Source organism: Haliotis rubra, unplaced genomic scaffold (assembly GCF_003918875.1).
Source record: "Haliotis rubra isolate DU_JTF1 unplaced genomic scaffold, ASM391887v1 Scf478, whole genome shotgun sequence".
NCBI lineage: Eukaryota > Metazoa > Mollusca > Gastropoda > Lepetellida > Haliotidae > Haliotis > Haliotis rubra.
In genome coordinates, this window is record NW_025767166.1 from 475,957 (window position 1) to 501,697 (window position 25,741).

At 40.9% G+C, this 25,741-nt stretch overlaps 1 protein-coding gene across 3 annotated transcripts in view; it reads right to left on the reverse strand.

Annotated features, from left to right (window-relative positions):
- LOC124290932 (E3 ubiquitin-protein ligase CBL-B-like) overlaps positions 1–25,741 on the reverse strand; it is a 63,135-nt gene that overhangs the window by 26,500 nt on the left and 10,894 nt on the right. The window lies entirely within an intron of this gene.

The window sequence follows — 25,741 nt, forward strand, 5'->3', positions numbered from 1 at the left end:
ACTAGCCAACCAGTATCAATCCTGAAGGCTGTGGGCCAGTCTTCTAAAGAAAGGTAGGACTTGGTTTCTTGAGCTCTGCTGCTCAATAGTTCTAGGGCCACTTAATATCTGCCCTTGAAATGACTAAAATGGGCTAATGACCCCTTCATACACAATTTCAACCTCTGAGAGTTCCCACAGAATGTCTGATATACTGTTGGCTGTACACTATGACAAAACTGGGGAAATACAGGATACATATCATATAATGACCTCCTCGACACCTTTACTTACTACACATAAAGGCAATATTAGGACTTAACTCACCCAGTGTTTAATGTATTCATCTGTTACAGACATCTACATGACCACAGTATTATCAGCCCTTAACCCCACCCAGTGTTTAATGTATTCATCTGTTACAGACATCTACATAACCACAGTATTATCAGCTCTTAACCTCACCCAGTGTTTAATGTATTCATCTGTTACAGACATCTATATAACCACAGTATTATCAGCCCTTAAACACACACACACACACACCCCCCCCCCCCCGTGTTTAATGTATTCATCTGTTACAGACATCTACAAAACCACAGTATTATCAGCCCTTAACCTCACCCAGTGTTTAATGTATTCATCTGTTACAGACATCTACATGACCACAGTATTATCAGCCCTTAACCCCACCCAGTGTTTAATGTATTCATCTGCTACAGACATCTATATAACCACAGTATTATCAGCCCTTAACCCCACCCAGTGTTTAATGTATTCATCTGCTACAGACATCTACAAAACCACAGTATTATCAACCCTTAACCCACCCAGTATTTAATGTATTCATCTGTTACTGACATCTACACAACCACAGTATTATCAGCTCTTAACCTCACCCAGTGTTTAATGTATTCATCTGTTACAGACATCTACAAAACCACAGTATTATCAACCCTTAACCCACCCAGTATTTAATGTATTCATCTGTTACAGACATCTACAAAACCACAGTATTATCAACCCTTAACCCACCCAGTGTTTAATGTATTCATCTGTTACAGACATCTACACAACCACAGTATTATCAGCTCTTAACCCCACCCAGTGTTTAATGTATTCATCTGTTACAGACATCTACAAAACCACAGTATTATCAACCCTTAACCCACCCAGTGTTTAATGTATTCATCTGTTACAGACATCTACACAACCACAGTATTATCAGCTCTTAACCCCACCCAGTGTTTAATGTATTCATCTGTTACAGACATCTATATAACCACAGTATTATCAACCCTTAACCCACCCAGTGTTTAATGTATTCATCTACAACAGACATCTATATAACCACAGTATTATCAGCTCTTAACCCACCCAGTGTTTAATGTATTCATCTGTTACAGACATCTATATAACCACAGTATTATCAGCTCTTAACCCCACCGAGTGTTTAATGTATTCATCTGTTACAGACATCTACATGACCACAGTATTATCAGCCCTTAACCCCACCCAGTATTTAATGTATTCATCTGTTACAGACATCTACATAACCACAGTATTATCAGCCCTTAACCCCACCCAGTGTATAATATCAAGGAAAACATGAACTTCCTTGTGTATGTGATACTGGCTGAGCGTTATGAGATGATAGATCACGCTCGTTATTACACCCAGACTCAACAGTTTTCCTCATCCTGCTCAAGTAATCCATACCCCTGAACAGTACACGTGATTTCTTGTAACACACATTAAACTTACAGACTACCATGACCCAAACTAGGAGGATACTAGCATCTGAAGCCCCATTACATGTAGTTATATAACATCTATGACAAGGAGTGAGCGAGTGAGTTGGGTATAAAGCTGCTTAAAGTTTTCCTGTTTACATCACAGAGCGTCAGCATACTGCTGGAGGAGAACCTGAAGTCATGCAGGGCTTAAACATTGAAAATAGCGGTGTAGCCAAACCCAGAAACCAAGGAACAATATTCAATATCTCATGCAGAAGTTAAGGGGTTAATCACTCATTGACTCATTTCTTATTGAAACGACAATTCACTTTCATGTCTCCATGTTTTTACTGTCATTTACATGTCATCCTGACAAAACCTGATTAGAATACTGAGTCAGTGAGTGAAATCGAATAGAAACAACCACCAATTGATGATCAACTGATGACCATTCATTATTGACTGACTGACTGAGTTTGGTTTTACGCCGCTTTTAGCAATATTCCAGCAACATCACGGCGGGGGACACCAGAAATGGGCTTCACACATTGTACCCATGTGGGGATTCGAACCCGGGTCTTTGGCGTGACGAGCGAACACTTTAACCACTAGGCTACCCCACCGCCCCTCCATTTATTATTGGGAAATAAAAAATGACGTGTAGAGAAATGTCTCTCGCCATTATATTTGACATAAATAGCAACATCTATCATGGCTGAACGCCAAAATGATGATGAATTATTTCCTGCATTGGCTTCGATGACAACACATGAAAGCAGTGCTATAGCTCCTCCTGGCCTCCCATCCATGATACCAAGGTACTTGGGTAGCCTAGCAGTTGAAACATTCATCTCACACCCAGGGTTCATGTCCCCACCTGGGTACAACAGGTGAAGCCCGTATCTAGAGTCTAGTGGCTTCACCCAACTGTAGTACATAAGACATGCAGTAGAATAGCCTTGTGGTAAGGTGTTTGCCAGTCCTGACATGGACCAGGGTTCAGTTCTAACATGTTCATTGTGAGACTCCATTTGTGGGGTACCCTGGAGATTCTTTGCTCAATCTATCATGATTCTGGAAATTACTTTTTTACGAATTATGATTGGTCTGTCTGGGGTATCAGCGCGCAAGAATCGTTTTTATGTCTGTTTCCCCATGAGAGATAATGTTTATAATGAATAGTACCGGAACACTCAGAACCTCACACTTTGCAGCTCATTCCAAATTCAAATTCTCGTGGACAAACCTACAGGTAACATTACTCTCCTAACTGACTGCTTTCAGACCAATGGCTGTTCTTGAAATGACAAATTCTTGACACTCCTTGTTACATGTTGCAAGGAAGGCAGTACTGCCTGGTTTCGCTTCCACCATCAAGGATTATTTGAATACTGACATTCCTCTGGCAAACAGTATCATTTCCCTGTCTGAAATAACTGATTTTATCTACTCACATATGACCACACCTCTAAACTATAGGACACACAGGAAAGTAGGAAACAAAGTGAGTGAGTGAGTGAGTGAGTGAGTGAGTGAGTGAGTGAGTGAGTGAGTGAGTGAGTGAGTGAGTGAGTGAGTGAGTGAGTGAGTGAGTGAGTGAGTGAGTAAGTAAGTTGTGTTTTACGTCACCTTTAGCAATATTCACATTGGATGTATGACTCAATGGGCAGATATGCAACACAAGTGTGATAAGGGAGTCTATTTAAACAAAGAAAAGCCTGTAAATCTGATAGACAGCTTGTTGTAGTGGTGTAACACAAAGTGACTACTAGGTGTAAATCTGATAGCTTGTTGTAGTGGTGTAACACAAAGTGACTACTAGGTGTAAATCTGATAGACAGCTTGTAGTGGTGTAACACAAAGTGACTACTAGGTGTAAATCTGATAGACAGCTTGTTGTAGCGGTGTAACACAAAGTGACTACTAGGTGTAAATCTGATAGACAGCTTGTTGTAGCGGTGTAACACAAAGTGACTACTAGGTGTTAATCTGATAGCTTGTTGTAGTGGTGTAACACAAAGTGACTACTAGGTGTAAATCTGATAGATAGCTTGTTGTAGTGGTGTAACACAAAGTGACTACTAGGTGTAAATCTGATAGACAGCTTGTTGTAGCGGTGTAACACAAAGTGACTACTAGGTGTAAATCTGATAGCTTGTTGTAGTGGTGTAACACAAAGTGACTACTAGGTGTAAATCTGATAGACAGCTTGTTGTAGTGGTGTAACACAAAGTGACTACTAGGTGTAAATCTGATAGCTTGTTGTAGCGGTGTAACACAAAGTGACTACTAGGTGTAAATCTGATAGACAGCTTGTAGCGGTGTAACACAAAGTGACTACTAGGTGTAAATCTGATAGACAGCTTGTTGTAGCGGTGTAACACAAAGTGACTACTAGGTGTAAATCTGATAGACAGCTTGTTGTAGCGGTGTAACACAAAGTGACTACTAGGTGTAAATCTGATAGACAGCTTGTTGTAGTGGTGTAACACAAAGTGACTACTAGGTGTAAATCTGATAGACAGCTTGTTGTAGCGGTGTAACACTAAGTGACTACTAGGTGTAAATCTGATAGACAGCTTGTTGTAGCGGTGTAACACAAAGTGACTACTAGGTGTAAATCTGATAGCTTGTTGTAGCGGTGTAACACAAAGTGACTACTAGGTGTAAATCTGATAGACAGCTTGTTGTAGTGGTGTAACACAAAGTGACTACTAGGTGTAAATCTGATAGACAGCTTGTTGTAGCGGTGTAACACAAAGTGACTACTAGGTGTAAATCTGATAGACAGCTTGTTGTAGTGGTGTAACACAAAGTGACTACTAGGTGTAAATCTGATAGCTTGTTGTAGCGGTGTAACACAAAGTGACTACTAGGTGTAAATCTGATAGACAGCTTGTTGTAGTGGTGTAACACAAAGTGACTACTAGGTGTAAATCTGATAGACAGCTTGTTGTAGCGGTGTAACACAAAGTGACTACTAGGTGTAAATCTGATAGACAGCTTGTTGTAGCGGTGTAACACAAAGTGACTACTAGGTGTAAATCTGATAGCTTGTTGTAGCGGTGTAACACAAAGTGACTACTAGGTGTAAATCTGATAGACAGCTTGTTGTAGTGGTGTAACACAAAGTGACTACTAGGTGTAAATCTGATAGACAGCTTGTTGTAGTGGTGTAACACAAAGTGACTACTAGGTGTAAATCTGATAGCTTGTTGTAGCGGTGTAACACAAAGTGACTACTAGGTGTAAATCTGATAGACAGCTTGTTGTAGCGGTGTAACACAAAGTGACTACTAGGTGTAAATCTGATAGACAGCTTGTTGTAGTGGTGTAACACAAAGTGACTACTAGGTGTAAATCTGATAGCTTGTTGTAGCGGTGTAACACAAAGTGACTACTAGGTGTAAATCTGATAGACAGCTTGTTGTAGTGGTGTAACACAAAGTGACTACTAGGTGTAAATCTGATAGACAGCTTGTTGTAGCGGTGTAACACAAAGTGACTACTAGGTGTAAATCTGATAGACAGCTTGTTGTAGCGGTGTAACACAAAGTGACTACTAGGTGTAAATCTGATAGCTTGTTGTAGCGGTGTAACACAAAGTGACTACTAGGTGTAAATCTGATAGACAGCTTGTTGTAGTGGTGTAACACAAAGTGACTACTAGGTGTAAAATCTGATAGACAGCTTGTTGTAGTGGTGTAACACAAAGTGACTACTAGGTGTAAATCTGATAGCTTGTTGTAGCGGTGTAACACAAAGTGACTACTAGGTGTAAATCTGATAGACAGCTTGTTGTAGTGGTGTAACACAAAGTGACTACTAGGTGTAAATCTGATAGACAGCTTGTTGTAGTGGTGTAACACAAAGTGACTACTAGGTGTAAATCTGATAGACAGCTTGTTGTAGTGGTGTAACACAAAGTGACTACTAGGTGTAAATCTGATAGACAGCTTGTTGTAGCGGTGTAACACAAAGTGACTACTAGGTGTAAATCTGATAGACAGCTTGTTGTAGCGGTGTAACACAAAGTGACTACTAGGTGTAAATCTGATAGCTTGTTGTAGCGGTGTAACACAAAGTGACTACTAGGTGTAAATCTGATAGACAGCTTGTTGTAGTGGTGTAACACAAAGTGACTACTAGGTGTAAATCTGATAGACAGCTTGTTGTAGCGGTGTAACACAAAGTGACTACTAGGTGTAAATCTGATAGACAGCTTGTTGTAGCGGTGATTGTAACACAAAGTGACTACTAGGTGTAAATCTGATAGCTTGTTGTAGCGGTGTAACACAAAGTGACTACTAGGTGTAAATCTGATAGACAGCTTGTTGTAGTGGTGTAACACAAAGTGACTACTAGGTGTAAATCTGATAGACAGCTTGTTGTAGTGGTGTAACACAAAGTGACTACTAGGTGTAAATCTGATAGCTTGTTGTAGCGGTGTAACACAAAGTGACTACTAGGTGTAAATCTGATAGACAGCTTGTTGTAGCGGTGTAACACAAAGTGACTACTAGGTGTAAATCTGATAGACAGCTTGTTGTAGTGGTGTAACACAAAGTGACTACTAGGTGTAAATCTGATAGCTTGTTGTAGCGGTGTAACACAAAGTGACTACTAGGTGTAAATCTGATAGACAGCTTGTTGTAGTGGTGTAACACAAAGTGACTACTAGGTGTAAATCTGATAGACAGCTTGTTGTAGCGGTGTAACACAAAGTGACTACTAGGTGTAAATCTGATAGACAGCTTGTTGTAGTGGTGTAACACACAAAGTGACTACTAGGTGTAAATCTGATAGCTTGTTGTAGCGGTGTAACACAAAGTGACTACTAGGTGTAAATCTGATAGACAGCTTGTTGTAGTGGTGTAACACAAAGTGACTACTAGGTGTAAATCTGATAGACAGCTTGTTGTAGTGGTGTAACACAAAGTGACTACTAGGTGTAAATCTGATAGACAGCTTGTTGTAGTGGTGTAACACAAAGTGACTACTAGGTGTAAATCTGATAGACAGCTTGTTGTAGTGGTGTAACACAAAGTGACTACTAGGTGTAAATCTGATAGCTTGTTGTAGCGGTGTAACACAAAGTGACTACTAGGTGTAAATCTGATAGACAGCTTGTTGTAGTGGTGTAACACAAAGTGACTACTAGGTGTAAATCTGATAGACAGCTTGTTGTAGCGGTGTAACACAAAGTGACTACTAGGTGTAAATCTGATAGCTTGTTGTAGTGGTGTAACACAAAGTGACTACTAGGTGTAAATCTGATAGACAGCTTGTTGTAGCGGTGTAACACAAAGTGACTACTAGGTGTAAATCTGATAGACAGCTTGTTGTAGTGGTGTAACACAAAGTGACTACTAGGTGTAAAATCTGATAGCTTGTTGTAGCTGATTGTAACACAAAGTGACTACTAGGTGTAAATCTGATAGACAGCTTGTTGTAGTGGTGTAACACAAAGTGACTACTAGGTGTAAATCTGATAGACAGCTTGTTGTAGTGGTGTAACACAAAGTGACTACTAGGTGTAAATCTGATAGACAGCTTGTTGTAGAGGTGTAACACAAAGTGACTACTAGGTGTAAATCTGATAGACAGCTTGTTGTAGCAGTGTAACACAAAGTGACTACTAGGTGTAAATCTGATAGCTTGTTGTAGCGGTGTAACACAAAGTGACTACTAGGTGTAAATCTGATAGACAGCTTGTTGTAGCGGTGTAACACAAAGTGACTACTAGGTGTTAATCTGATAGCTTGTTGTAGCGGTGTAACACAAAGTGACTACTAGGTGTAAATCTGATAGACAGCTTGTTGTAGTGGTGTAACACAAAGTGACTACTAGGTGTAAATCTGATAGACAGCTTGTTGTAGCGGTGTAACACAAAGTGACTACTAGGTGTTAATCTGATAGCTTGTTGTAGAGGTGTAACACAAAGTGACTACTAGGTGTAAATCTGATAGACAGCTTGTTGTAGCGGTGTAACACAAAGTGACTACTAGGTGTAAATCTGATAGACAGCTTGTTGTAGTGGTGTAACACAAAGTGACTTCTAGGTGTAAATCTGATAGACAGCTTGTTGTAGCGGTGTAACACAAAGTGACTACTAGGTGTAAATCTGATAGACAGCTTGTTGTAGCGGTGTAACACAAAGTGACTACTAGGTGTAAATCTGATAGCTTGTTGTAGTGGTGTAACACAAAGTGACTACTAGGTGTAAATCTAATAGACAGCTTGTTGTAGCGGTGTAACACAAAGTGACTACTAGGTGTAAATCTGATAGACAGCTTGTTGTAGCGGTGTAACACAAAGTGACTACTAGGTGTAAATCTGATAGCTTGTTGTAGCGGTGTAACACAAAGTGACTACTAGGTGTAAATCTGATAGACAGCTTGTTGTAGCGGTGTAACACAAAGTGACTACTAGGTGTAAATCTGATAGACAGCTTGTTGTGCGCGTTGTAACACAAAGTGACTACTAGGTGTAAATCTGATAGACAGCTTGTTGTAGCTGATTGTAACACAAAGTGACTACTAGGTGTAAATCTGATAGACAGCTTGTTGTAGTGGTGTAACACTAAGTGACTACTAGGTGTAAATCTGATAGACAGCTTGTTGTAGTGGTGTAACACTAAGTGACAACTAGGTGTAAATCTGATAGACAGCTTGTTGTAGCGGTGTAACACAAAGTGACTACTAGGTGTAAATCTGATAGACAGCTTGTTGTAGTGGTGTAACACAAAGTGACTACTAGGTGTAAATCTGATAGACAGCTTGTTGTAGCGGTGTAACACAAAGTGACTACTAGGTGTAAATCTGATAGACAGCTTGTTGTAGCGGTGTAACACAAAGTGACTACTAGGTGTAAATCTGATAGCTTGTTGTAGTGGTGTAACACAAAGTGACTACTAGGTGTAAATCTGATAGCTTGTTGTAGTGGTGTAACACAAAGTGACTACTAGGTGTAAATCTGATAGACAGCTTGTTGTAGCGGTGTAACACAAAGTGACTACTAGGTGTAAATCTGATAGCTTGTTGTAGTGGTGTAACACTAAGTGACTACTAGGTGGACCTGTGGATATAACTATCAATACTGCCTGTGAAGCAGGTACAGTAAGTCTATATCTCCCCTTTCCCTGTGATGGCCGACGTCTGGCAGGGGAGACAACTGGGGTATAACAAGGAATATGCATGAACACTTAAAGTCCTTCACCTTACCATTTTGAAAACAACAGACAAGGAAGGAAATACATATCTTGTGTGTCCAAAAGCAGAAATTTTCTATCCTTTGTACAAGGAGGATGAAGAAGGGCAGTCTGTTTGTTTACTTTGGTCAAATCAACAATTTGTATTGGTCATGTGAAAAATTCTTTTGTGGATATCCTTTCAAGACAATTTCCATAAACACTCTAGTACAAGATGTCTAAAGACCTAAATACAGCATCACACACTCACAACTGACATCCTTAAAGATTTAGTGATATTGCCATAGTGAAATACATGATCTCAATCAAGGGACCGATTTGGGGATTGAGTGAGTGAGTGAGTGAGTGAGTGAAAGTGTGTGCATGAGTGAAAGAGTGTGTGTGAGTGAAAGTGAATGCGAGCGTGAGCAAGCATGCATGAGTGAAAGAGAATGTGAGTGAGCGTGTGAGCGAGCATGCATGAGTGAAAGAATTTGAGTGAGTGAAGCGTGAGCGAGCATGCATGAGAAAGAGAATGTGAGTGAGTGAGAGTGTGAGTGTGCATGCGGGCGTCTGCTTGTACTTTACAGGACTAATTCTGGATTTACAAAGCAAACCAACTGTGATAACATTTTGTAGTATACCGAGCTGTGTGTTACTTTGGTGAAACCATGACCGTAGGCCAAGTGCTGACAACGTAGATACATAAACAAGGCATACTAAGAATTCAAACCCACTGGTTGAAGCCATCTTATCGGGGTTTTTTGTTTGTTTTTATTGTTCCCAAATCAAGTATACAGAGTAAATATATACAGTGCATATAGAAATATGTAAGCAGGTTTACATTGTTGATACAAATGGGTTCTCCAATTATTACATGTAAAATATCACAAGTTAACAGAAGTCATCAGGTTAATAAATTGCGAATAACATGGACCAATTTTATGAAAATTTATCTGAATCATTATTTCTTTTGATTAACATATTTGGTTAATGTCCAATAGGACACAAACCCACTCGGCTACTTGAAGACTAACGCGATCAGTGGTCAGGTTCGTTGACTTGGTTGACACATGTCATCGGTTCCCAATTGCGCAGATCGATGCTCATGCTGTTGATCACTGGATTGTCGGGTCCAGACAATATAATTTACAGACCGCCGCCATATAACTGGAATATTGCTGAGTGTGGCGTAAAAATTAACTCACTCACTCACTCTACGATGTCCAGAAAGCAAACCAGAAACCATCTTTAGACAACTGGGTTACTAATATATTATGTGATCTGTTTAACGTGTTCCTTTCCTTGTGGCCTTCAACAGAACACTGACTACACCATGTTTCCTTTACAAATCTTATGAAAAGAAGGACATGGTGAGTGCCAAAAGTTGGAATCTGCATCTGAACAGGGCTTGATAAAAGTATTTGGAAATTTCAGGAGTGGTACATCATATAAACAAGAGTCATCAGAGGATGACATATCCCCCCGGCCCCCACATATTTGAAAGAACAAATCATCTGAAAATTACTTAAAGTCCAGCTTGACTTTTTTTTTAACTAAGTCCAAATCATTTCAATGGAAATCATGAGATATATAAATGCCAAAAATCTGTAAATAGCAAAAGGCACAATTTCAACATTTGCCTAATATATCTGCCAAGTTCTGTTGAAAGATAATGAACGCTTTTCGAGTTGTGCACTGGAAATGAAGCCCACCTCTCCCTTTTGTGACTAAGTCTGAATCGTTTCCATGGAAACCGAGAAAATAATAAATCACAAAAACCTGCAAATAGCAAAAGGCACCACTTCAAGATCTGTCTCATATATCTGCCAAGTTTTGCTGAAAGATATTTAGAAGTTTTCCAGTTGTGCTCCGGAAACGAAGCCCGCCCCTCTCTTTTGAGACTAAGTCCGAATTGTTTCCATGGAAACCGAGAAAATAATAAATCACAAAAACCTGCAAATAGCAAAAGGCACCACTTTGGGATCTGCCTCACATATCTGCCAAGTTTTGCTGAAAGATATTAAGAAGTTTTCAAGTTGTGCTCCGGAAACGAAACCCACCTCTCCCTTTTGGGACTAAGTCGGAATAGTTTCCATGAAAACCAAAAAAATTAAAATGCCAAAAATCTGTAAATAACAAAAGGCACCACTTCAAGATCTGTCTCATATATCTGCCAAGTTTTGCTGAAAGATATTTAGAAGTTTTCCAGTTGTGCTCCGGAAACGAAGCCCGCCCCTCTCTTTTGAGACTAAGTCCGAATTGTTTCCATGGAAACCGAGAAAAATAAAAATGACAAATATCTGTAAATAGCAAAAGGCACCACCTTAGGTTCTGTTTGTTATTTCTACCAATCTTTATTGAAAAATATTGAAAGGTTTTGGAGTTATGCTCTGGAAACAAAATGATTACGAACGGACGAGGCGACGACTATATCCACCCGCATTACATGCTGGGGGGGGGGGGGATAAAAAAAGAGAAAGAAAGAGAGAGATCAATCTGGAGCAGGTGTCAAATATTTATCTATTTTGGTGCAACTGAGCATGATTATGGTGCCGACATAGACTGGATCCTTATCAGGGTGTGGCAGTTTTACAACTGGATCCTGACACACACAAGAGACATAACCAGGGTTTTACATGACGCGTGATTCCTGCGTATTTGATGCAACAAATTTGCAAACGACTCTCAAAATATTATCATACGAGTCAAGCTTGACGCAAGTTTTATGGGTGACCCTCACGATTCAGTTCAATAAAATCGATTTGATTAGCAAAAAATGATATTGTTCGATGATAGTTTGACTTTTACAGAGCTGTCAGATTATTCCAGAGAACTCAGAGGAGACAGTAATCCTGGCTGTTTGAATTGAACAATGCTGTAGTTTCATTTGGTGGTGTGACATAGACGGTTACATACTGAGAATGATTAACACAAAGAAATATTACAATTTTCATGACTCCCATATATTGAACATGACTCCCCAAAATAGATATTGTGAGTCACCATGACTCACATTTTTAAAAGTCTGTGTAAAACCCTGCATAACTCTACACGCCTTGCAGTCTTAGACCTCACAGACCCTTCAGAATGAAATACAGAGGTCATCTGAGAATGTGGTATGTCATTGTCAATTTGGAACAAAACATGTTCAACTTGAAATCAATCTATTCACTGATCAATTTTAGACAAGAGTCATCAGAAGATGACATATCCCCCCGGCCCCAACATCTTTGAAAGAACAAATCATCTGACAGTTACTTAAAGTCCAGCTTGATTTTAGACTAAGTGCAAATCGTTTCCATGGAAATCATGAAAAAAATAAATGACAAAAATCTGCAAATAGCAAAAGGCACCACTTTGGGATCTGCCTCACATATCTGCCAAGTTTTGCTGAAAGATATTAAGAAGTTTTCGCGGTGTGCTCCGGAAACAAAACCTACCCCTCCCTTTTGAGACTAAGTCCAAATTGTTTCCATGGAAACTGAGAAAATAATAAATTACAAATATCTGCAAATAGCAAAAGGCACCACTTTGGCATCTGCCTCACATATCTGCCAAGTTTTGCTGAAAGATATTCAGAAGTTTTCCAGTTGTGTTCGAAAGCGAAACCCATCCCTTCCTTTTGAGACTAAGTCCGAATCATTTCCATGGAAACCGAGAAAATAATAAATCACAAATATCTGCAAATAGCAAAAGGCACCACTTCAAGATCTGCCTCACATATCTGCCAAGTTTTGCTGAAAGATATAGAGAGGTTTTTGAGTTGTGCTCGAAACGAAGCCTACCCCTCACTATTGGGATTAAGTCCGAATCGTTTCCATGGAAACCGGGAAAAATAAAAATGCCAAAAATCTGCAAATAGCAAAAGGCACAACTTTAGGATCTGTTTGATATATCTACCAAGTTTTGTTGAAAAATATTATACGGTGTTTGAGTTGTGCTCTGGAAACGAAAGCAATCCTTACTTTTTGAGACTAAGTCCAAAATGTTTCCATGGAAACTGGGAAAAACAAAATGCCAAAATCTGCAAATAGCAAAAGGCACCACTTAAGGTTCTGTTTCATACATCTACCAAGTTTTGTAGAAAAATATTGAGCGGTTCTTGAGTTATGCTCCGGAAGCGAAGCCCACCCCTCACTTTTGGGATTAAGTCCGAATCGTTTCCATGGAAACCGAGAAAAATAAAAATACCAAAAATCTGCAAATAGCAAAAGGCACCACTTAAGGTTCTGTTTGATATATCTACCAAGTCTTGTTGAAAAATATTAAACGGTTCTTGAGTTATGCTCCGGAAACGAAGCCCACCCCTCACTTTTGGGACTAAGTCCGAATCGTTTCCATGGAAACCGGGAAAAATAAAAATGCCAAAAATCTGCAAATAGCAAAAGGCACAACTTTAGGATCTGTTTGATATATCTACCAAGTTTTGTTGAAAAATATTGAATGGTTCTTGAGTTATGCTCGAAACGAAAGCAATCCTTACTTTTTGAGACTAAGTCCAAAATGTTTCCATGGAAACCGGAAAAATAAAATGACAAAATCTGCAAATACCAAAAGGCACCACTCATGGTTCTGTTTGATATATCTACCAACTTTTGTTGAAAAATATTGAACGGTTCTTGAGTTATGCTCCGGAAACGAAGCCCACCCCTCACTTTTGGGACTAAGTCCGGATTGTTTCCATGGAAACCGGGAAAAATAAAAATGCCAAAAATCTGTTAATAGCAAAAGGCACCACTTTGGGATCTGTTTGATATATCTACCAAGTTTTGTTGAAAAATATTGAATGGTTCTTGAGTTATGCTCCGGAAACGAAGCCCACCCTTCTTTAAGACTAAGTCCAAAACGTTTCTTAGCAATATTCCAGCAATATCACGGCGGGGGACACCAGAAATGGGCTTCACACATTTTGCCCATGTGGGGAATCAAACCAGGGTCCTCGGCATGACAAGTGAACACTTTAACCACTAGGCTACCCAACCGCCCCTGTTAACCTATGAGTCAGTGGTATGTGAGCATGATGATCTGCGTCCCACACTGTGAGGGTTAGATGACACACAACCAACTAAATCTGACTAGCTGATCCAATCTAGTTGTCTCTTACAACAAGCATGGGTTTGTTATAGTGACTAATTCAGGACAGCCATCGTCCAAATATTTAAAAAGTAAAAACTATGTTGTCAAGACGTGAGACTTTATTGTAAAATATATATGATGCTAACCTGTATTCTAAGTAATCCTTATCACTTCCGCATTGTAAATTGACTTGTCAGCCCATTAATTATTGTATAAGACATTTATAACCTTCAGTGGTAATCCCCCCTTGGCCGTGTCTGCCATCACGTCAAAGAAGTGCTATTGTTTTTCTGTCTGTCCATTGATGAGTCGTCGCCTGTCCATTGTTGTCAAAAACAGTATATATACTTAGTATGCTCACATCTAGACAGTGAAAGAGTACGAGTCCGGTTTTCCGACTGTCTGTAGGGACGACCACGAGCAGGAGAATGCCGCTCGTTGGAAACGCCCTGTGGTTGAGCAGGTACTCCGCTCACCACATGTATGTCTTGTGCATTTGTTTGACATGTAACTAAAGAAGTTTGAACTCAACTATGCCTTCGTCTTCATCAACGCACACTTCATCTTAAACATGAGCTAATTCCCCAATCGACCATATACCACCCGTTGACAGGTTACTGGGATCCCACATAGTTTCAGGCCTATACGTTTCTTTATCCTGATATCCAAATTTTACTAAGTAAAATGGTTATATTTTAATTTTATGTGTTTCAGTCAACAGAGTATGGTATTTCTTGTACAATTACAGATGAGGTCAATTCATGTTTTTTATGTTCATTACAAGAGCAGTATTGACTAGTCCTGTTAAACTACAGAAGTCCACAGTGGAATTCTGTTCAACCGAATAATCTGTGACCAAAAATACGTTGCAGTGTTTCAAGACGTGTTATTCTAAATGACACGAGGTTATTTCCGAAACAGGCGGTGGGGTAGCCTAGAGATTAAAGCGTTTGCTCGTCATGCCGAAGACCCGGTCCAATTCCCTTCAAGGGTACAATGTGTGAAGCCCATTTCTGGTGTCCCTCGCCGTGATATTGCTGGAATATTGCTAAAAGCAGAGTAAAACTAAACTCACTCACTCACTCACTCAAAGACCCGTAGCAGTCCCAGTGATTTAGCTAGACAGGCCCAGATGAAGAATCGAAGACTGCAGCAAATGACAGAAGACCCGGGTCCAATTCCCCTCAAGGGTACAATGTGTGAAGCCCATTTCTGGTGTCCCCCCACCACGATATTGCTGGAATATTGCCAAAAGCGGCTTAAAGCCATATACACTCACTCACTATTTTCGAAGCAGCACAATCGGCCCAGTCCCACATATATGAGATCATGAAAGCAGCAGTTTGACACAGATGGTTATGGTGGTGTTATTACTATATTGTATTTATATGCCCCAGAACACATACTTGATGTAAAGTAGGTCACTGTGTCTGTCCCAGTGTCAGACAACCAGCACCCCCAGAACCTGATAGTGCAGGACAGATACACCTACATGCACAGGCCCATTCATATAATACACTTCCTTGATCGTGACTGTAAACTAAGGCACATAAAACTCAGGTCATCTGCTACAGTCACATTACATAATGTCATTTACTGCTGCACAGAGTAACTTGACTCGTTAGATACGCAGTGATGGACCATCGATAGAAGACGACTCTCATCATACACATTAGATCCTGTGAAGGTTCGGGGTAGAGTTGGTTTTCAGCAACATCTGCTTCCTGTAAGATGTGACAAACAGGATCAGGTGATCGACTTGGTTGATGTATGTCATTGTGTCCTATCGGTAATAGTGTAGGCTTATGATGTCAATCACTGGAATGCCTGGTCCAGACTCAGTTATTTACAGTGAGTGAGTGAGTGAGTTTAGTTTTACGCCGCATTCAGAAATATTCTAGCTATATGGCGGCAGTCTGTAAATAATTGACTCTGGACCAGACAATCCATTGATCAACAGCATGAGTATCGATCTGCGCAATTGGGAACGGATGACATGTGTCAACCAAGTCAGAGCGCCTGACCACCCGATCACGTTAGTCGTCTTTCACGACAAGCATGGGTTACTGAACATCAATTCTAACCCGTACCCTCGCGGGGTCAATTATTACAGACTACCATTATATAGCTAGAATATTGTACGGTGTTAAACAACAAAAATATGACAATATGATACATTCACATGTAGTGCAATATGGAATTACTAGGTTCCTTGCCCAAGTCTGCGCCTTCCCACTGTAACAGTCTCCATGGAAACCATTGACGTTCTCACCCAAACAGTGTTCCTGGCAACGCTTTCAACAGATTTTAGTCTTATCAAACAGAGTATTGTTGGCTGAATTTACTTAACCAAACAAATTTTAGATTGACCTATGCCTCAGACAAGTCAATTAAGTCGCTGTTAAAACCTGGCTCTTGTCCTATAGTTCTACAACACTGTATGATGGATGATATGGACGGAGCAGCTTGGTGTAGTATTTACAAGTAAAGTAAAACGTTCTTCAGTCACCATAGAATCATTAGGCTGCCTAGTGTCACAATGTCCCATCAAACACAATGGGACAGCCAAGTGTTGAGATATGCATGCTATCACATAACCCATTATCAGGGGATTGACATGTTGACAAGAGCAGTGAGGAAACTTTCAACCAGATAACAACTGCAGCTGGTCTTTATGATACATCTGGCATATCCTTGTACTGACACACTGACTTCACTAGACTGAAATCTAATCTGCTTGTTTCACACACCTTGTAAGATTATTATCCTTGTGCTCAGGAGGATAGTACACTATTTAACAAATTCAGCTTTTTACACACACACACACACACACACACACACACACACACACACACACACACACACACACACACACACACACACACACACACACACACACACACACACACACACACACACACACACACACACACACACACACACACACATTCGCTTGTCACGCGGTTTCAGGGGCAGATACAGCTTTTTGAGGAGGGGGGGAGTGCACACTTCTTTTTCACAAGAGTTTCAATACATACATACAAATATTTGTAAAGCGCTTTTTATCAATGTAATTGCTCAAAAGCGCTATCTGAGTCCACTTTATCCATGTGCAGAGGTGAATAGGTGCGACTTGAGTCCACTTTTAAAATTTGACAGTTCTGTTTCGGAACGAAGGATGGATGGTAAATTGTTCCAGAGGAAGGGTCCTGCTCTAGAGAAAGACCTGTCTCCATATGACTTAGTTCAAATGGTCAAATGGTCAATTAATAAACTTTCAGGACAAAGGGGGGTTGGGGGTGTCTGCCTATGGGTTTGTTTGTTGTTTAATGCTGCACCCAGCAATATTCCACCTATATGGGTGTGGTCTGATTAACATCATGAGCATCGACCTCCACAATTGGGATACGATGACGTGTTGACCAAGACAGTGAGTCTGACCACCCGACCCCATTCTCCTCTTACGAAAAGCATGGGTTGGGGAAGAGGTTAACCTGGATCTTCACAGGTTGTCAGCTGAAGGCCTGGGTTTGATTCCCAAGATGTGTACATGTTGAATGATGTGAGGCCCATTTCCAGTGTCCCCAGCCGTGAAATTGCTGGAACCCTCTCCACTCACTCGAGAACAATATCAGCTGGTTAACTGCAACCCTCCTAACCATTCTCCTCTCCCCTACACAGTAAGCTGACTGTTGTGGCAGCTTCCCCCATTACTGACGAGGATGTACAGCATTGTATCTGTCTGGAGGAAAGTAGGGGGATGGGCGCCGTGCCATACCCACCCCCACGCAGGCAGCATCGTTAGCGGCAGGGTAATGAGCGGTAGTAGACTCAACACTCACACCCCACTTCCTGTCTCCCTCTCACAGACAACCTGCATCTTTCACAAACTATGAATGAATAACAGGGCTGGCAGAAACTGTAAAAATACCTCACATGTTCCATGCTCTGAAAATACCTGTTTATTCAAAAGCAAACTGTTTCCATCCTCTATTGCAGTTATATGTTTGAAACATGTCTGTGGCTCCTTCCTTGTATTCTCAGCCTGTTACTTGCCTTGTCCATCACCTGTTCCGGATCACATGCTGCATCTACATGGCTCAAAACCCACAGTGGGGTAGCCTAGTGGATAAAGCATTCACAAAGACCTGTCTTCGATTCTAAAATTCTTTACAAAGTGTCCCTCGCCATGATATTGCTGGAATACTGCTAAAAGCAGAGCAAAACTAAACTCACTCACTCACTCAAAGACCCACAGGGACGGTGGGATAGCCTAGTGGTTAAAGTGTTGTCTCGTCACGCCAAAGACCCAGGTTCGAATCCCCGCATGGGTACAATGTGTGAAGCCCATTTCTGGTGTCCCCCGCCGTGATATTGCTGGAATATTGCTAAAAGCAGAGTAAAACTAAACTCACTCACTCACTCAAAGACCCATAGCAGTCCCAGAGATTTAGCTAGACAGGCCCAGATGAAGAATCGAAGACTGCAGCAAATGACAGAAAACTTTACCAAAATTCTCTGTGAGAACTGGCAAAAAATAACACAATTCACTGCTATGTCCTGTGGCAAAATCTGGAGTAATAACAAAACCAATAAACCCTAAAAAGTTCAAATATAAATCAATAATTCTGGCTTGACTCGCACAACACACAAAAAAACCTTAAATTCCTTTGTTTGATTTTTCTTCCTTTTAGCTGTTTAAACAGCCTAACACCAAGAAATGAAACGCATAGTTTCGACTTTGACATAATTCCTATTTCTCTAAAAAAATGTTCGGCCATCATCACCTATCCTACATTCTACACCTTAAGACAGACATGTATAGGACTATAGTTGCATCTTGGCAAAAACAAGCAATACATCCTGGGACAAACATGATCCATGTAGGACCATACAGTTCCATCTGGGAAATACAAGCAATACATCCTGGGACAAACATGATCCATGTAGGACCATACAGTTCCATCTGGGCAATACAAGTACAACATCCTGGGACAAACATGATCCATGTAGGACCATACAGTTCCATCTGGGAAATACAAGCAATACATCCTGGGACAAACATGATCCATGTAGGACCATACAGTTCCATCTGGGAAATACAAGCAATACATCCTGGGACAAACATGATCCATGTAGGACCATACAGTTCCATCTGGGAAATACAAGCAATACATCCTGGGACAAACATGATCCATGTAGGACCATACAGTTCCATCTGGGAAATACAAGCAATACATCCTGGGACAAACATGATCCATGTAGGACCATACAGTTCCATCTGGGAAATACAAGCAATACATCCTGGGACAAACATGATCCATGTAGGACCATACAGTTCCATCTGGGAAATACAAGCAATACATCCTGGGACAAACATGATCCATGTAGGACCATACAGTTTCATCTGGGCAATACAAGCAATACATCCTGGGACAAACATGATCCATGTAGGACCATACAGTTCCATCTGGGAAATACAAGCAATACATCCTGGGACAAACATGATCCATGTAGGACCATACAGTTCCATCTGGGCAATACAAGCAATACATCCTGGGACAGACATGATCCATAAGTAGGACCATACAGTTCCATCTGGGCAATACAAGCAATACATCCTGGGACAAACATGATCCATAAGTAGGACCATACAGTTCCATCTGGGCAATACAAGCAATACATCCTGGGACAGACATGATCCATTAGTAGGACCGTACAGTTCCATCTGGGCAATACAAGCAATACATCCTGGGACAGACATGATCCATAAGTAGGACCGTACAGTTCCATCTGGGCAATACAAGCAATACATCCTGGGACAGACATGATCCATAAATAGGACCATACAGTTCCATCTGGGCAATACAAGCAATACATCCGGGGACAGACATGATCCATAAGTAGGACCATACAGTTCCATCTGGGCAATACAAGCAATACATCCGGGGACAGACATGATCCATAAGTAGGACCATACAGTTCCATCTGGGTAATACAAACAATACATCCGGGGACAGAAATGATCCATAAGTAGGACCGTATAGTTCCATCTGGGTAATACAAGCAATACATCCGGGGACAGACATGATCCATAAGTAGGACTGTACAGTTCCATTTGGGCAATACAAGCAATACATCCTGGGACAGACATGATCCATAAGTAGGACCGTACAGTTTCATCTGGGCAATACAAGCACAACATCCTGGGACAGACATGATCCATAAGTAGGACCGTACAGTTTCATCTGGGCAATACAAGCACAACATCCTGGGACAGACATGATCCATAAGTAGGACCATACAGTTCCATCTGGGCAATACAAGCAATACATCCTGGGACAGACATGATCCATTAGTAGGACCGTACAGTTCCATCTGGGCAATACAAGCAATACATCCTGGGACAGACATGATCCATAAGTAGGACCGTACAGTTCCATCTGGGCAATACAAGCAATACATCCTGGGACAGACATGATCCATAAATAGGACCATACAGTTCCATCTGGGCAATACAAGCAATACATCCGGGGACAGACATGATCCATAAGTAGGACCATACAGTTCCATCTGGGCAATACAAGCAATACATCCGGGGACAGACATGATCCATAAGTAGGACCATACAGTTCCATCTGGGTAATACAAACAATACATCCGGGGACAGAAATGATCCATAAGTAGGACCGTATAGTTCCATCTGGGTAATACAAGCAATACATCCGGGGACAGACATGATCCATAAGTAGGACTGTACAGTTCCATTTGGGCAATACAAGCAATACATCCTGGGACAGACATGATCCATAAGTAGGACCGTACAGTTTCATCTGGGCAATACAAGCACAACATCCTGGGACAGACATGATCCATAAGTAGGACCGTACAGTTTCATCTGGGCAATACAAGCACAACATCCTGGGACAGACATGATCCATAAGTAGGACTGTACAGTTCCATCTGGGCAATACATCCTGGGACAGACATTGCCATGTGCAGGACAATACTGTCCTGTCTGGGCAATACATCCTGGGACAGACATTGCCATGTGCAGGACAATACTGTCCTGTCTGGGCAATACGTCCTGGGACAGACTTGGCTATGTGTAGGACTATACTGTCCTGTCTGGGCAATACGTCCTGGGACAGACATGGCCATGTGTAGGACTATACTGTCCTGTCTGGGCAATACGTCCTGGGACAGACATGGCCATGTGTAGGACTATACTGTCCTGTCTGGGCAATATGTCCTGGGACAGACCTTGCCATGTGCAGGACAATACTGTCCTGTCTGGGCAATACGTCCTGGGACAGACATGGTCATGTGCAGGACAATACTGTCCTGTCTGGGCAATACGCCCTGGGACAGACATGGCTATGTGCAGGACTATACTGTCCTGTCTGGGCAATACGTCCTGGGACAGACATGGCCATGTGTAGGACTATACCGTCCTGTCTGGGCAATACATCCTGGGACAGACATGGTCATGTGCAGGACAATACTGTCCTGTCTGGGCAATATGTCCTGGGACAGACATAGCCATATGCAGGACTATGCTGTCCTGTCTGGGCAATACGTCCTGGGACAGACATGGCTATGTGTAGGACTATACTGTCCTGTCTGGGCAATATGTCCTGGGACAGACATGGCCATTTGCAGGACTATACTGTCCTGTCTGGGCAAAACTTCCTTGGAAAAGACATGAGCATGTATAGGACCAGGCAGTCCGATTGGACACATGCACCACTTCCATGTTGGGTGACCTGCCCTGCTGTGATGGGCCATCAAGCTCGGGATGTGATGGTGCAAATGGCTGTGGTAGAGCTGTTGCCGTCACTGACTGACCCAAATACTACTCCAAGTACAAGCAGCCATTCATAATATGACGCTGCAGGTCACCTGCAATTAGTTTCCTTCCATTCAGAATGTGGTTAACCCTTCCTATGCTAACATTCCATGAGTGATTGATGACATAAATACCAGCATGTAGAGCATCCTCCCCTTTAAGCCACACCAGGATCATGGATCAGACACCTATGTCTAAAGAAATGATAATTATTATACATCTACATATCAAATATTTGTACAATTTCCTCCCTATCATTTTGAAAACCTGAAACCTACTGTACATGATGCAAGGCCCACTATTTCTATCACAGTTTGAAACTAGCAGCCTATTAAAGAGATGGCTGTCACAAAGGTACAAATGCCATACCAGTCATAAAGGTACTTAAACCCATACCTGTCATAAAGGTACTAAACCCACACCTGTCATAAAGGTACTTAAACCCATACCTGTCATGAAAGTACTTAAACCCATACCTGTCTTAAGGTATTAAAACCTATACCTGTCATAAAGGTACACAAACCCATACCTGTCATAAAGGTATTAAAACCTATACCTGTCATAAAGGTACTTATACCCACACCTGTCATAAAGGTACTAAAACCCATACCTGTCATAAAGGTATTAAAACCTATACCTGTCATAAAGGTACTAAAACCCATACCTGTCATAAAGGTACTTAAACCCATACCTGTAATAAAGGTACTTAAACCCATACCTGTCAGAAACCCATACCTGTCATAAAGGTACTTAAACCCATACCTGTCATAAAGATACTAAAACCCATACCTGTCATAAAGGTACGTAAACACATACCTGTTATAAAGGTATTAAAACCCATACCTGTTATAAAGATATTATTAAAACCCATACCTGTCATAAAGGTACTAAAACCCAAACCCATACCTGTCATAAAGCTACTTAAACCCATATCTGTTATAAAGGTACTTAAACCCATACCTGTCATAAAGATACTAAAACCCATACATGTCATAAAGACGCTTAAACCCATACCTGTCATAAAGCTACTTAAACCCATATCTGTTATAAAGCTACTTAAACCCATATCCGTCATAAAGCTACTTAAACCCATACCTGTTATAAACGTAATAATAAATGATACCTGTCATAATGGTACAAAAATCTGGTAAATCTTTAAATTTTATTCAACAAATTTACAGTGTCTCTGTTTACAAGTAAATTACTCACTGTAGACATAAATCCTATCTACCAAAATATCCAATATACTGGCATGTTTCAGTGCTGTTAGCACATAGGACCTAAATCTATGACTGAACAGAAACACAGGTAAAATGTTATCAGTTTGCAGAGTTTGAAGACAACGTAAAAATGTGCATCCTGCATGCACAAAGGTACAGATTAGACCCAGAAAGAAATATATGTCCCAAGGGATGCACTAGAATATTCACTGTACGGATGTCTTTAAAAATAAAAAGTGCCTGAAACTAACATAATTACTAACTCTTATGGTTCGGTGAGTGAGTGAGTATGGTTTTATGTCGATTATAGCAATATTCCAGCAATATCACGGCAGGGGACACCAGAAATGGGCTTCACACATTGTGCCCACGTGGGGATTTGAACCCGGGTCTTCAGCATGAGGAGCAGATGCTTTAACCACTAGGCTACCCCACCGCCCTCTTATGGCTCAGTACACAATACAATTTCATTACTTTACAAGATCGTCATATTTTCTGTAAGGACTCCTGCAATTAGTAACTGGGTGCCCCCTGGACACCTGTTTTGTAGGTCAAGACAGACTTGAACTAAAGGCCTTTTCATTTTTTTAATGTCATTTGCAAGGCCTCTTAAAACTTACGCAAATCACAAAGTTTGTTACACACAGACAAATTGACGAACCTTATGCAAAGTGTTTCGTCGGAGGAACATGCACATTGTTAGAAGTTAGAAAGGTTTTTTTATGCTGCTTGTAGCAATATCAAGGCAGTGAACACCAGCATCGGGCTTTACCCCTTATACCCATGTGGGGAATCAAACCTTGGTCTCTGTTGTGAAGGGCGAACACTTTAACCACTAGGCTACCCCACTGCTGCCTCAAGCACTGTACCCAAACCTCTGTTATTAATTACTGAAGCTAATTGTGAACTAAACGACCTGTGATGGTGGGACAGGAAATATTTCAGACAAGAATGCAAAGTATCAATCAGTCCACAGACGTCACCACTGGCCCATGCCTGACGACATGCTCACCCACTGTCACATCAAAACCCTATACTGGATAGTGACAAAGCAAGATGATCTTGGCACTATAATGTAATTGGTTTATGTTAGTGATGGGTATTGGACTGACTCAGCAATAATGATTTACACATAGCGATAATTACCACAATCTATTGTATGTGATCTTTCAACAATACTTTAGTCATGAACCTGACTACAAATACCTCTAATATCGTGAAATGGACTCACACATTTGACCTCCCCCGCACAATATTGTAGTCATCCACCATGTTGTAGGATGTTGCTATGGTCACAAGACATACATAACAGCTCATTATATACAGGAAACTGGCCATGAATAGTTGGTCTTTTTTCTATCAGAGGAATCAGTTGCTAATTTCTGAATTTCATTACTTCCATTGGACTTGTCCCTTATGTAAACTTTCCCAACAAGACATTAATGTGCAAAATAATGAAACCCGTGAAGCTCCAGGTTAGAATTGGTCAACATCAACCCATGCTTGTCGTAAGAGGTGACGAACGGGATCGGGTGGTCAGGCTCATACTGGGTTGACGCATGCCATCATATCCCAATTGCATGATCGATGCTCATGCTGTTGATCACAGGGTTGTTTGGTCCAGATTTATTTATTTACAGACCGCCACCATATAGATGTAATTTTGCGGAGTGCAAAGTGCAATAATAATAAACAAACAGCATAAATATGACGACCTTGAAAAACATAACACGCAAATTATTTCAAAGGTATTGCGCCCGCGTCTGTGGTGTAGTGGTTAGAGCATCCGCCAAGAGAGCAGAAGGTCGTGGGTTCGATCCGCGGCCGTGGCATACCAAAAGACGTTAAAATATGGTACTTGTTGGTCCTTGTCTGGTGCTCGGCATTAATATGTACAACAAGGACTGGTCGGCTCAGAGTCAGTATAACGTGTCTCAGTGGGGTATTCATGCTTAACTGCAGCATGGTATCTCAGTGAGCTAGCCCTATAAAACCAGCTTAAGTTTAGGCTAGTGCAAGCAGCCACACATACACATGCATGCACGTCGTCATATGAGCGAAATATTCTTTAGTGGAATGTTAAAGCCCATTTCACCTCACCAAAGGTACAGCAGTAGTATCATTGTATTCCAGTATCACACTTCTAGATAACGTAGCACCATCACGGCTTTATTGGCTCGTAAACAGCTTCAGGATCCTGTTCCACAAGGACAATCTTAGCAGTGATATGATCTTAACACCCACGTGTCCTTTATCAAGGGTCCTTTCCCACATGTAAACAATTTCACTGGGATGTATTTCAAGATCAAGATGGATTGAAGATTTGATACATACTAGTTGCTGAAAAAATGTTGCTTTTGCTTGGCCCACCATGAAAATACAATGTGGGCCTAAAAACATAATGCTGTGGTTCCGATTACCCGACCGACCCTTGAATTCTGGTGTCAACCCGATTTTTTTTAAGCGGTATGAAAAAATAAGCTTTCAGATACCATTGTTTTTTCCACACACCAACAGATATCGGTCATTCTGATGGAGAAAGTTCACATGATGGCTGCAACCTTGAGTAAATAAACAATAACATATTGAAAAATGTGGTATTTGTTTGTACTTTACTTCTAATAAAAAAAGTAAAAATAATTTTTTTCTACCTACCTACCCTAAATTTCAAAGAGCTGTAATCAAAACC